General features: G+C 46.4%; 1 protein-coding gene across 3 annotated transcripts in view; it reads right to left on the bottom strand.

Moving 5' to 3' along the window:
* The window catches only part of RASSF5 (Ras association domain family member 5), a 176,242-nt gene that overhangs the window by 6,590 nt on the left and 155,833 nt on the right, over positions 1-13,819 (bottom strand). The window lies entirely within an intron of this gene.

The following is a 13,819-nucleotide window of genomic DNA, read 5'->3' as shown; positions in this document are numbered from 1 at the left end:
TCACAAAACCAAAGGTTATAAAGAGCCAACATGCGGTTTTAAATAAGAGGGGGAAGCTGCTCATTATATAGTATAGTACACTCAAAACCAGGGGTTGTCAATTAATTATCCCTAGGGGCCACATTAGAGACCATAACTGCTGCGGATGGCCGAACCATACGTTGAAATTCTATTGAATATTAACAATAATGTATTATTACTGCTATTTTATATTAATATTCATTTTATTCCTTATTATTGAGATCAAAACCATATCATTTACTGATTTTCTTTTTAATAACATTTATAAAAAGCATTAAATCACACTGCTCCCGTTTTTCAGCCCTTGTAATATAATCAACACTTCCCCCCAAAACAGTAAGATGTTCCCACATCCCCCACACATTATCATGGTCACACTGTTCCCCACACAGTGTACCGGACCCCACAGCCATCTACACACAGTATGATGGCTTCTACAGCCACGCACACAGTATTACACCCCCACAGCCTCCCAAAAAGTGTGACTAGACAGTACGATGGGCCTGATCACAGTATGATCTCCTGATGATAGTATGACAGCTTTCCAACACACTATGATGGCACACTATGATAGCCCCTAAATTTTTTTATCCCACACACAGAGAAATGTGACACCCATGCAGTATGATCCCCTACAGCTTCCTATCTAATATATAATTGCCTAGAATACTACTTCCTGCAATTTGTGCCAACTTCCGTGGCTTTGTCCGGAGCTATTGTCCGGAGCTATTGTCCGGAGCTATTGTCCGGAGCTAATGTCCGGAGATAAGTGACGTCACCAGTGTCCTACACCCAGGCAGAGCACAGTGGCCCCAGGCAGAGCACAGGGGCCCCAGGCAGAACATGGGGCCCCAGGCAGAGCACAGGGGCCCCAGGCAGCATATGGGGCCCCAGGCAGAGCACAGTGGCCCCAGGCAGAGCACACCAAATCGGAGGCCGAGGGGCCCCGCCAACCAAATCGGAGGCCGAGGAGCCCCGCCCACCAAATCGGAGGCCGAGGGTCCCCGCCCACCAAATCGGAGGCCGAGGGTCCCCGCCCACCAAATCGGAGGCCGAGGGTCCCCGCCCACCAAATCGGAGGCCGAGGGTCCCCGCCCACCAAATCGGAGGCCGAGGGTCCCCGCCCACCAAATCGGAGGCCGAGGGTCCCCGCCCACCAAATCGGAGGCCGAGGGTCCCCGCCCACCAAATCGGAGGTCGAGGGTCCCCGCCCACCAAATCGGAGGCCGAGGGTCCCCGCCCACCAAATTGGAGGACGAGGGGCCCCACCAACCAAATCGGAGGCCGAGGAGCCCCGCCCACCAAAAGTAAGTGCGGCCCCAAAAGTAAGTGCGGCCCCAAAAGTAAGTGCGCCCCCGGGTGCAAAAGTAAGTGCGCCCCCGGGTGCAAAAGTAAGTGCGCCCCCGGGTGCAAAAGTAAGTGCGCCCCCGGGTGCAAAAGTAAGTGCGCCCCCGGGTGCAAAAGTAAGTGCGCCCCCGGGTGCAAAAGTAAGTGCGCCCCCGGGTGCAAAAGTAAGTGCGCCCCCGGGTGCAAAAGTAAGCGCGCCCCCGGCCCCGGGTGCAAAAGTAAGCGCGCCCCCCAGTCCCGTGTGTGAAAAGTGCTGCTGTAAAGCTGGTAGCGCTGTTCAAGCACCATGTATTTCCTTCAGGAAATGCCCATCTAATATATAATTGCCTAGAATACTACTTCCTGCAATTTGTGCCAACTTCCGTGGCTATGTCCGGAGATAATGTCCGGAGCTAATGTCCGGAGATAATGTCCGGAGCTAATGTCCGGAGATAAGTGACGTCACCAGTGTCCCACACCCAGGCAGAGCACAGGGGGCCCAGGCAGCATATGGGGCCCCAGGCAGAGCACAGTGGCCCCAGGCAGAGCACAGGGGCCCCAGGCAGCATATGGGGCCCCAGGCAGAGCACAGTGGCCCCAGGCAGAGCACAGGGGCCCCAGGCAGAACATGGGGCCCCAGGCAGAGCACAGGGGCCCCAGGCAGAGCACAGGGGCCCCAGGCAGCATATGGGGCCCCAGGCAGAGCACAGGGGCCTCAGGCAGAGCACAGGGGCCCCAGGCAGCATATGGGGCCCCAGGCAGAGCACAGGGGCCCCAGGCAGCATATGGGGCCCCAGGCAGAGCACAGTGGCCCTAGGCAGAGTACAGGGGACCCAGGCAGAACATGGGGCCCCAGGCAGAGCACAGGGGCCCCAGGCAGAGCACAGGGGCCCCAGGCAGCATATGGGGCCCCAGGCAGAGCACAGTGGCCCCAGGCAGCATATGGGGCCCCAGGCAGAGCACAGTGGCCCCAGGCAGAGCACAGGGGCCCCAGGCAGCATATGGGGCCCCAGGCAGAGCACAGTGGTCCCAGGCAGAGCACAGGGGCCCCAGGCAGCTTATGGGGCCCCAGGCAGAGCACAGTGGCCCCAGGCAGAACATGGGGCCCCAGGCAGAGCACAGTGGCCCCAGGCAGAGCACAGGGGCCCCAGGCAGAACATGGGGCCCCAGGCAGGGCACAGGGGCCCCAGGCAGAGCACAGGGGCCCCAGGCAGCATATGGGGCCCCAGGCAGAGCACAGTGGCCCCAGGCAGAACATGGGGCCCCAGGCAGAGCACAGTGGCCCCAGGCAGAGCACAGGGGCCCCAGGCAGAACATGGGGCCCCAGGCAGGGCACAGGGGCCCCAGGCAGAGCACAGGGGCCCCAGGCAGCATATGGGGCCCCAGGCAGAGCACAGTGGCCCCAGGCAGAGCACAGGGGCCCCAGGCAGCATATGGGGCCCCAGGCAGAGCACAGGGGCCCCAGGCAGCATATGGGGCCCCAGGCAGAGCACAGTGGTCCCAGGTAGAGCACAGGGGCCCCAGGCAGCCTATGGGGCCCCAGGCAGAGCACAGGGGCCCCAGGCAGCATATGGGGCCCCAGGCAGAGCACAGGGGCCCCAGGCAGCATATGGGGCCCCAGGCAGAGCACAGTGGCCCCAGGCAGAGCACAGGGGCCCCAGGCAGAGCACAGGGGCCCCAGGCAGAGCATGGGGCCCCAGGCAGAGCACAGGGGACCCAGGCAGCATATGGGGCCCCAGGCAGAGCACAGGGGCCCCAGGCAGCATATGGGGCCCCAGGCAGAGCACAGCGATATTTTGGACCACTGTGCGGTGTTTCAGACCCCCTGTGTGATGTCTGGGGCCCTGTTCTTAAGTATATTAAAGATTAAAGTAACGTATATTAAAGTATATTATAGATCAAATTTGACACGTTTATGAGCACCATTGAGTGATATACTCAAGAATGACATAATTTTTCAACATTTTATGGTTTCAAACTGTAAACACTCAGAGTTTTTTTTACTTCAACCAGAAAACCTTAACGGTTCATAAAAAACTTGACTGTTCAGGATATGATAAAAGTCATAGTATTCTGAATCTTTAACTTATAAAGATACCTTTACATGGGGTGATTATTGGTTCCAGAGAGGCTTTCGGCCGATAATTGTACACATGGCTGGTGACAGGACCATACAATATAAACGTTCAAAGGTAAACACTGATAACATTAAAATCTAATATATAATTGCCTAGAATACTACTTCCGGCAATTTGTGCCAACTTCCGTGGCTTTGTCCGGAGATAATGTCCGGAGATAAGTGACGTCACCAGCGTCCTACACCCGCTCAGGGTGGACAAAGATATATGCCTTCGTGGTGCGCAGCACTTTTCTGATTGGTTGCCGCCTGCCGCGAGCGACCAATCAGAAATGTGCCGTACTGTCAAGAATTGTCAAGAGCTGTGAGTGCAGCCATTTTTTGTTCTTTCTTACTATAATTTATTAATTGTATTATTCTTACATTTGAATAAATAAAGTATATATGGATTCTAGACTCCCGATTCTTTAGAATCGGGCTGCCATCTAGTATACATAATAATGACCCTCACAACAGCCCCCAATACACAGCTACCACAGCCCTCCAATACAGAATGATTAACATCACAGCCCCCAACACTGAATGATGACCCCTATAATGTGATCCCCACAGTTATGATCACTCACAACCCACCAACACATGATGTCCCCAACAAAGTATGATCCTACCACAGTTTTCCCTCTAAATGGAGGCCCAACATGCTTCCTTCTCTGAAATAAATCATGCCTAAATGAGTTCCAGGTAAGGTCTCATTCTGACATCAATATTTTTCACGCACACAAAAAAAATGGTATAAGTGTCATTGGGTCAACAGTTTCATCAACGTGTCATCAATAATTTTCACATTTGGATAAATAAATGACAATTATATAAGATGCCCCTCCATTACTAACCCCATAGTCAGATTGTAAATAAACACAGCCAGAATAAAGTCCTTTATCTGAAATAAAAATACACACCATTTTACTTTTTTATTTAAGAAACAAAATTATACTCACCTTACGCCCATTCCATTGAAGCCCTTGTCTCTTGTATAAAAAAAATAATGAAGAACAATAATACTTACCTAATGTCCATTCCATTGAAGCCCTGGTCTCCTGAAAAAATAAAAATAAAAGACAACCATATCCCTCACCTATCTGATAATACTGTCCCACGCCGTAATCCATGTCACGTGACAATGAGCTACTGCGAGCGCAGTGTTAGTGACTAGCAGTGACGTAATTGAGGTTACCACAGATCACTGAGGCTGCAAGCTGGGCGGATGAACTGCTTTGACCTCTGTGAAATCACTGCTAGCACAGTGAGACTTTCTCATGGTGCTAGCGCTCATCACACTGAGGTCACCGCAGTTCATCGGCCCAGCTCACAGCAAAGTGAGCTGAGAACACAGCCTCAGTGACCTGTGGTAACCTCACCGCTAGTCACTGACTCTCTGCAGCAGCTCATTCTCCCATGACATGGCGTGGGACAGTATGTCGGACAGGTGAGGGATATGGTTGTTTTTTATTTTTGTTTTTTTTTACAGGAGATCAGGGCTTAGGTGAGTATTATTGTTTTCTTATTTCTTTTTTTTACAGAGGACAATAGAATGGGCATAAGGTGAGTATAGCTTTCTTTTCATTTTTAAATAAAAAAGTAAAATAGTGTGTATTTTTATTTCAAATAAAGGACTTTATTCTTGCTATGTGTTTATTTACAATCTGACTATAGGGTTAGTAATGGATATGCATCTTTTAGACATCTCTCCATTACTAACTTGTGGGCTTGATGTCAGCGGACATAAAACAGCTGACATCAACCCCACAAATATTAACCCAGCGCCACAGGATGGGAAGGTGGGAAAAGCCAGCCAAAGCGCCAGAATTGGCACCTCTAATAGATGCGCCTTTTCTGGGGCAGCCGAAAGCTGCTATTTTTTGGCTTGGGTTCAATATACATAGCCCCTTACCAGCCTGAAAATACCACCCCCAGCGATCTGCTTTAGCTTGTCAGGTTGTAAAAAAAAAAATGGGGGGGATCCCACACAATTTTTTAAAATTATTTATTTAAAGAATTTTAAAAAATGGCATGGGGACTCCCCTATTCTTGATAACCAGCCATGATAAAGCTGACAGCTGAGGGTTGCAGCCCGCAGTTTTGCCATGCTAGTTATCAAAATTAGAGGGGAACCCAAGCTGAATTTATAGTGCAGGTGCTGGCTGCTGAATACTACCATCAGCTGCTGCTTGCTCTCGCTGTTATTAGCTGAAGCAGGCATAGGCTGATGGGAGTAGTACTCTCATTTGATTTACCTCCAATCATAGCTGCTGGCTCACACTGTCATCAGACAGCGTGTGTCACGTCACTCTGACCGGTGGTAATAATCTTGCCTCCAATCAGAGCTGCCGTTGTTTTTCGCGCTGTCATGCCGATTGCAACGTGGGAAACACCCAATGTACGGGGTGCTAAACCTGTACAGTAAAACTGACTTCCTAGAGAAGTTTGTGTTCTGGGTCTGTGCCCAAACAGTAGGTGTTAGGTATGGACCCCAAACTTTACTGTTCGGGTTTGCTCATTTCTAATTACAATGCTTCTCCTATTCATTAACATGTTAAACACCCGGACCCGTAGATTTGTATTTACACTTTTCATCCATACTACTGAAAAAACATGGACACGTGAATAGCCCCATAGACTATAATGGGTACATGTTTTATCTGTGACAAACATGGATAGAATATGTACATACAACACGGATGTCTGAATGACATCTAAATGGAAGTTCCACTTGTCTTCTTTGTAACCCATCACATGATGAGGAAGAGCCCAGCATAATTATTTTAACTGGGCAGTGTGATTATCCAATCATTTTTATTTTACATTTAAAATATATTAAAAAACACTCCTGCTACTAAAGATGAAATGGATATGGAAAAGAAGCATCCCGTTAGGTTAAAAAAAAAAAAAATCTTGCGTTTCTCCCTTCCGGATTCCATTTCGGATCAATAATTTTAAATGCAATAAGTGAAGAATTGCCAACCAGCTAAATGAATCACTTGTTCCTATGTGACGGCGGTGCCTGCCTCCTGATGTTTGATCCTGTTGCTTGTACAGTACAGTGCACCCACTCACTTATTTCTCTCTTCTGTATTTCGCCCACACAGGTACAATTACTGTTCCTCTTCCGTGTTGTTCCTTTCTCTCCATTGACTTACCAGCACACGTAACGTTATATGACTAATGTATTCCAGTGTCTCGGCTTTTGCTGCCAAAATGATTGATCAAAGTAATGTACAAATTTCAGCATAAAAGCTGGTCACGTTTTGGAACGGAAATTACTTTAATCTCAAATTGAGTTTTCACCTTAATGGTTTTATGGACTACCCAAAGCCGAGATCTGGATGATTTGTTCCAACTGCCCTTCACTTCTGGGGTGGCTGGGAGTGAAATAGCAAAGAATTGGTGGACATTACCACTATTAGGACCTGGTTCCAAATCTGCAGCCCACCGAAGCTGTTGGCTCACAGCGTGTTGCAAGCTACAATTAAAAAAAGTTCCACGCTTGAGATTAAAAATAAGTCTTTTTATTTCATCATGTTAAAAACTTGTTTTCAAAATTTCTACATAACATCTATTAAATGTCAAAGCGTTTTGACATGCGGTAGTTAGTAATTCTTATTCACAAGAACTATTCCAGATGTTATATGGAAGTTTTTAACATGATGAAATAAAAAGACGAACTGGGAATTTCCCATCGGTGAGATTCCTCTAGTCTGTATCTTGCCCTAGACAAATCCCAGAAACCCATTAACTAATATAGGGCGTCCTCTAAGCAGCCATGATGTGTTAGGCTTTAGAAGGGCAGTAGCACTGAAGCTAGCCAGGATTAGTCGCTAACTGCGATGCCATCTAGCTTTGGTGCAGTGCTTGCAAGCTCAATACAAAAGTGCTTGTGCAGTCTAGCAGTTATCGCCTCTCCCCTTGGCAATGAGCAGTAAACAAACACTGGAAATATGAGAACAGGGGGTGAGTTTAAGTAACTGTAAATTACTAAAGTGCTTACCATATTTTTACAAACACTATCCAACAATACCCATCAATGAAGATTTGCTGCTTGTTCGTTTCATTTTGGTTTATTCTTTCTTTATCTTTGAAAGCTCTTTTTTTTGCCTGAATACTAAAATGAATAAATTGGATTCTAATGACTAAATTGTCTATGTCCTATTAAAGGAGTTTTTACAATATATTTTGTTTTATAGTGTCATAGAGAACAATTAAAATCGATAAAGACCTCTCCGGAGAGGTTATATATCACCCTCATATTGAACATATGAGAGTACCGTATTTTTCGGACTACAAGACGCACTTTTTCCCCCCAAAAAAAGGGGGAAAAATGGGGGGTGCGTCTAATAGTCGCAATGCAGGCTTACCGTGGCGGCAGAGGTGCGGCGGCAGAGGTATGGCGGCAGAGGTGCGGGGAAGAGGAGGCACAGTAAGCGGGGTCCCTTTCCCCGATGAGGTGATGCAGCAGCCCGGTAAGCAGCAGAGCCGGGTGAATCCTGTTATCGGTGGTGGCGGCCATCTTCCTGAGGCCGCGCGTGTGCAGATGGAGCGCTCTGCTTCCCGGGGCTTCAGGAAAATGGCCGCGGGAGGCCGCGCGTGCGCAGATGGAGATCGCGGTGGCCATTTTCCTGAAGCCGAGTTCGCAGATTTAGATCTTGGCTTCAGGAAAATGGCCACCGCGATCTCCATCTGCGCACGCGCGGCCTCCCGCGGCCATTTTCCTGAAGCCCCGGGAAGCAGAGCGCTTCATCTGCGCACGCGCGGCCTCAGGAAGATGGCCGCCACCACCGATAACAGGATTCACCTGGCTCTGCTGCTTACCTGGCTGCTGCATCACCTCACCGGGGAAAGGGACCCCTCTCACGCCATACCTCTGACTGCGCCTCCTCATCCCAGCACCTCTGCCGGTAACCACTGCTGCAACCCTCCCATGGACACCAGGCCGTGGCGTCGCCCACCTAAGCAGGAAGGGACCCTGCTCAGGTGCACGCCGTACTGCATCACCCCACCTCTGCCGACACCATGCCTCCTGTGACTCTGCTCTGCCACCGCCAGCCCTCAGGTAAGATACTGTATATTCGGACAATAAGACGGACCCCCATCTTATTAAAAAAAAAAATTTCTGCAATTTTCACCCCAAATTTGGGGTGCGCCTTATGGTCCGGAGCGTCTTATAGTCCGAAAAATACGGTAAATATATCTGGGGAAGTGAGAGAGCTGACACTTCAACCTCAATTGAAGTAGGGACCACTTGACGTGGTAATTACAGTAGGCATCTACTCTGGGAACTAGCCACCAGCACTGAGATACATTTAAACAGACAGAAAAGTACACTTCTAAGACAAGAACTTCCTCTGTTCAAAGCACTGGTCCACAGCCTTTTTGGAGCTAGTAGTCAGTGATGAATATTGGGGTTTGCATCGATCCTATATTTATGGGAGAAATATTTTTGGTGTCATAGTGAAGGGACAAACATAACGCACTCACATCACCGTAAGGTCATTCTAATCCTTCCAACATAATATTGGTGTTATGGTTGATGCTATCCATGCCATCTTTCATCTCTATAGAAAGGTAAAATCTTGATAGGACACATGATGACCGTATCTACCACCTGGAACCTCCAGGGCGAAGATATCCTGAAAGTTAGGGATCTCATAAAATTATAACACATCTAGCACATCCCACAACCAGCCCTCATATGAGCTCACCAACAAGATGTATGTGGGCATAACTATGATCTAATAAAATGCAGAATTTGGGTTTTTGAATTTTGTCAGTCCTGGAAAGTACAGCTTGCTGTGAGTTCTGTCCATTTTCCTAAGGAGTATCTCCCTCTGCTAAGCCCTGAGTATTTCTGTGACATCATGTTCAGTAATTTCTTTTGTTATCCTCTTTATTTCAAGTAATTATATATTATACCTACTTATATATACCTACTTTGTTACATCACAACTTGTGTTTAAAATATTTTTGTAATTCGATTTGTGTGTGATGCATCAGCACTAAATATTCTAAGATGGTGAAGTAAGAAAAATATAGACAAAACTTAAATTTATGATCAAATAACTAAAAATTGGCATATGTATATGTAGTCACCCTGTTTGCAATGAAGCCCCTAAAAATTTCTGGTGCAAGCAATTACCTTCATAAGTCACATGCTTAGTGAAAGTTTGTCCACCAATGTGCAATTTAGGTGTTACGTGGTCTTTCAATGTATGCACACCTTTTCTGAAAGGCCACAGTGGCTGCAACACCATTCAGCAAGAGGCACCACTAATCAAACACCACCATGAAGACCAAGGAGATCTCAAAACAAGTCAGCGACTAAGTTTTTGAGAAGTAAAAGTCAGGGTTGGGTTGTAAATATATCCAATTCTCAAGGTAAACTCTATGTCAGGCGCCAAACCAACACAGCTCATCACCTCAAGAACACCATCACCAGAGTGAAACATGGTGACAGCATCATTCTGTGGGGATGTTTTTTGTCATCAGGGACAGGGACAGTCTGAGTTGAGTGAAAGATGGATGATGCGAAATACAGGGATATTCTTAAGCAAAACCCATTTCAGTCTATGAGTGATTTGAAACTGGGACGGAGGTTCACCTTCCAACAAGATAATGACCCAAAGCATTCTGTTAAAGCAACAAAAGTGGTTTACGGGGAGACGTGTTTTTGCGTGGTCTAGTCAAAGCTCAGATCTTAATCCAATTGAGAATCTGTGGTCAGACATGAAGATTGCTGTTCACCCAGAGGAAACCATCTAGCTTGAAGGAGCTATAGCAGTTTTGGAGTACGCATAATAATGTCTTTTAACCACTTACATTTTGTATAGCAGGCTTTGCTAATAAGTATTTGATACACTGCTGATTTTGCAAGTTTTCCCACATACGAAGAATGGAAAGGTCTGTAATGTTGTCGTAGGTACACTTCAACTGTGAGAGACAGAAACTAAAAATAAAAACCAGAAAATCACATTGTATGGATTTTAAATAATTAAGTTGCATTGTATTGCATGAAATAAGTATTTAATCACCTACCATCCAGCAAGAATTCTGGTTCTCACAGACCTGTTAGTTTTTCTTTAAGAAGCCCTCCTACTCTGCACTCATTACATGTATTAATTGCACCTGTTTGTACTCATTACCAGTGTAAAAGTCACCTGTCCACACACTCAATCAAACTCCAACATCTCCACCATGGCGAAGACCAAAGAGCTGTCTAAGGGCACCAGGGACAAAATTGTAGACCTGCTCAAGGCTGGCATGGGCTACAGGACAATAGGCAGTCAGCTTTTTGAGAAGGCAACAACAGTTGGCACAATTATTAGAAAATGGAAGAAACACAAGATGACTGTCAATGACTGGGGCTCCATGCAGGATCTCGCCTCTCGAGGTAAGGATGATTCTGAGAAAGGTCAGGAATCAGCCCAGAACTACACAGGTCAATGACCAAAAGAGAGCTGGGATCACAGTCTAAAACATTAGTAACACACTACACCATCATGGATGAAAATCCTGCAGGACATGCAAGGCCCCCCTGCTCACACCAGCACATGTCCAAGCCCATTTAAAGTTGGCCAATGACCATCTGGATGATCCAGAGGAGGCATGGGAGAAGGTCATGTTGTCAGATGAGACCAAAATAGAACTTTTTGGTATCAACTTCACTCACCGTGTTTGATGGAAGAAGGATGAGTACAACCCCAAGAACACCATCCCAAACGTGAAGCATGGTGGGTGAAACATCATACTTTGATGGTGCTTCTCTCCAAAGAGAACAGGATGACTGCATCATATTGAAAGAAGGATAGATGAGGTCATGTATCGTAAGATTTTGCCCAACAATCTCCTTCCCTCAGCATGACAAAGATCCAAAACACACAGCCAGGGCAACTAAGGAATGGCTCTGTAAGAAGCATTTCAAGGTCCTGGAGTGGCCTATTCAGTCTCCAGATTTGAACCCAATAGAAAATCTTTGAAGGGAGCTGAAACTCAATGTTGCTCAGCGACAGCCATGAAACCTTAAAGATCTGGAGAAGATCTGTATGGAGGAGTGGGCCAAAATCCCTGCTGCAGTGTGTGCAAACTTGGTAAAGAGCTACAGGAGATGTCTGACCTCTAATTGCAAATAAAGGTTTCTGTACCAAATATTAAGTTCTGTTTTTCTATTGTATCAAATACTTATTTCATGCAATAAAGTGCAAATTAATTATGCAAAAATCATACAATGTGATTTTCTGGATTTTATTTTAAGATTGTCTCTCACAGTTGAATTGTACCTACGATAAACATTACAGACCTCTCTATTTGTAGGTGAGAAAGTTGCAAAACTGCAGTGTATCAAATACTTATTTTTCCCACTGTATATAGCAGAATGGTCAGGAAGAGGTCTGTTCTGCAGGCTGCTCACAGCTATGTATCAGGAGACAGAGCTTCTGTAATGGTGCATTTCGATGAGTAGATAATCGCTGAATGAGATTTCGCAGGACATATGAGGATGCCGCGATACCAGACAAATGAGCAAAATGCTTTTTCTTTGGGTGATGGAATTGTTTATGCTGGCAAAAAAAAATCATTGTTATCCATGTAAACAATGGGACAGAAATGTCATATTAGCGATAGTTTTGTCCCCATCGTTATTCATCAGCCTGTGTAATCAAGTGCTAAATGATTTGAAAACGGTCTTTCAGCGCTCAATGGACAGCCATTAGTCTACTGAATCCAGTAGGGGAGCCAGTGCTTGTGAATCACATTACAGTCTTTTCTGCAAGATATGGGAGCTGAGGAGACAGAGCAGATTGTGGAATGGACCAGGGACATCCATGCTGCAATTTAGAAGAAGAATCCGCTATTCAATTAATATGGGATAACATTTATTGTGCACACCTCTGCACTACACTAGTTTTTTCTATATAATTGGAGGCACAATTTAATTTGTTATAACCATTTCAAATCTGTAATGTTGTTTGGATTTTTTCTGAAATAATATCTTCAGCTATCATAAGAAAAACCCCATTAAAGACTGGTCACATACAGCTGACACCTGCACCCGATCGTCGTGGCGCTCAGCATGAGGCCGCGCGATCGGTGCGCCGTACTAGTACTGCTGTTTGCGGGAACGCACCTCCCGCAGAGTAGAACTAGTAGGGCGCATGTTGTGATGGGGTTAAAGACTGATAAGTTATATCATTATTGATTAATCAAGTGAAAAGCGACAAAGAACATACAGTAACATACACCATACAAAAGTGCAAACTACGTCAACCCTATAGATGATCCCTGACCTGTAGCCTACCTACCTGCGGAGGTTGGCACCCTATAAAGAATATGCGAGCATGGCGCCCCCGCTCAACTATAGCTGACCCTACTGTCCTAGATAACCCTCATCACAAGTGATGGATACACAACTCTCACGTACTCAGGGGACCCAGAGACAGTCTTGATTCAATAGGGACAGTCAGAAAAGGAAAAATAGGTGTATACAAGGTCAGTGAAAAGGTGATGATAAAAGATGTACTACTTAATAGAAAGTTAATGTTAACAAACCCCTCTATACTAAACCTGCGCTGTGCCCTGCCTATACAGCGGAGGTTGGCACCCTACTGGACAGTGGATATGGTGCCCCAGCTGTTATGATCCTGGTGATAGGATCTCAAACTGACCTGACAAATATACCCTGAGTATATAGGACAAGTTCTGGGGATGTGGGAGCTATACTGACCGCAATCCTGATCCTATCCAAACACACTAAAGGCAGCTGTGGAACGTTACCTGAAAACCTAGACGTCTCGTCACAGCCTGAGAAACTGACTGCCCCTAGAGAGAAAGCAAAGACCTCACTTGCCTCAGAGAAATGTACCCCAAAGTTTTAGATAGCCCCCCACAAATAATAACGGTGAGTCAAGGGGAAAACACAAACGTAGAGATGAAACAGATTTAGCAAATGAGGCCCGCTAATACTAGATAGGCAGAAAATAGATAGGTGTCTGTGCGGTCAGTACAAAAACTATCAAAAGTAAACCACGCAGAGAATACAAGAACCCCCACACCGACTCACGATGTGAGGGGCGCACTCTGCACCCCAGAACTGACCAGCAAGCAAAAAATCACATAAAAGCAAGCTGGGCTGAACTCATTATATAATGAGAAATGGTTTCAAGGAAATAATGAGAAACTGAACAAGCAAACTTAGCTTCTCATAGCAGGAGACTGGTCACAAGGAATATTCAGGAGAGCACGGAATCAGGACTGAATACACCGACAGCAGGCGACATCTAAAGGTCCAGGTGAGTTAAATAGGCCCAGCCTAACAGGAGATGAAACAGCTGAGCCCAGCCAAGACCAGCC

The sequence above is a fragment of the Ranitomeya variabilis genome, chromosome 3 (assembly GCF_051348905.1).
Source record: "Ranitomeya variabilis isolate aRanVar5 chromosome 3, aRanVar5.hap1, whole genome shotgun sequence".
NCBI classification, from domain to species: domain Eukaryota; kingdom Metazoa; phylum Chordata; class Amphibia; order Anura; family Dendrobatidae; genus Ranitomeya; species Ranitomeya variabilis.
The sequence above is the reverse complement of the archived record's forward strand: the minus strand, read 5'-3'. Positions and strand labels throughout refer to the sequence as shown.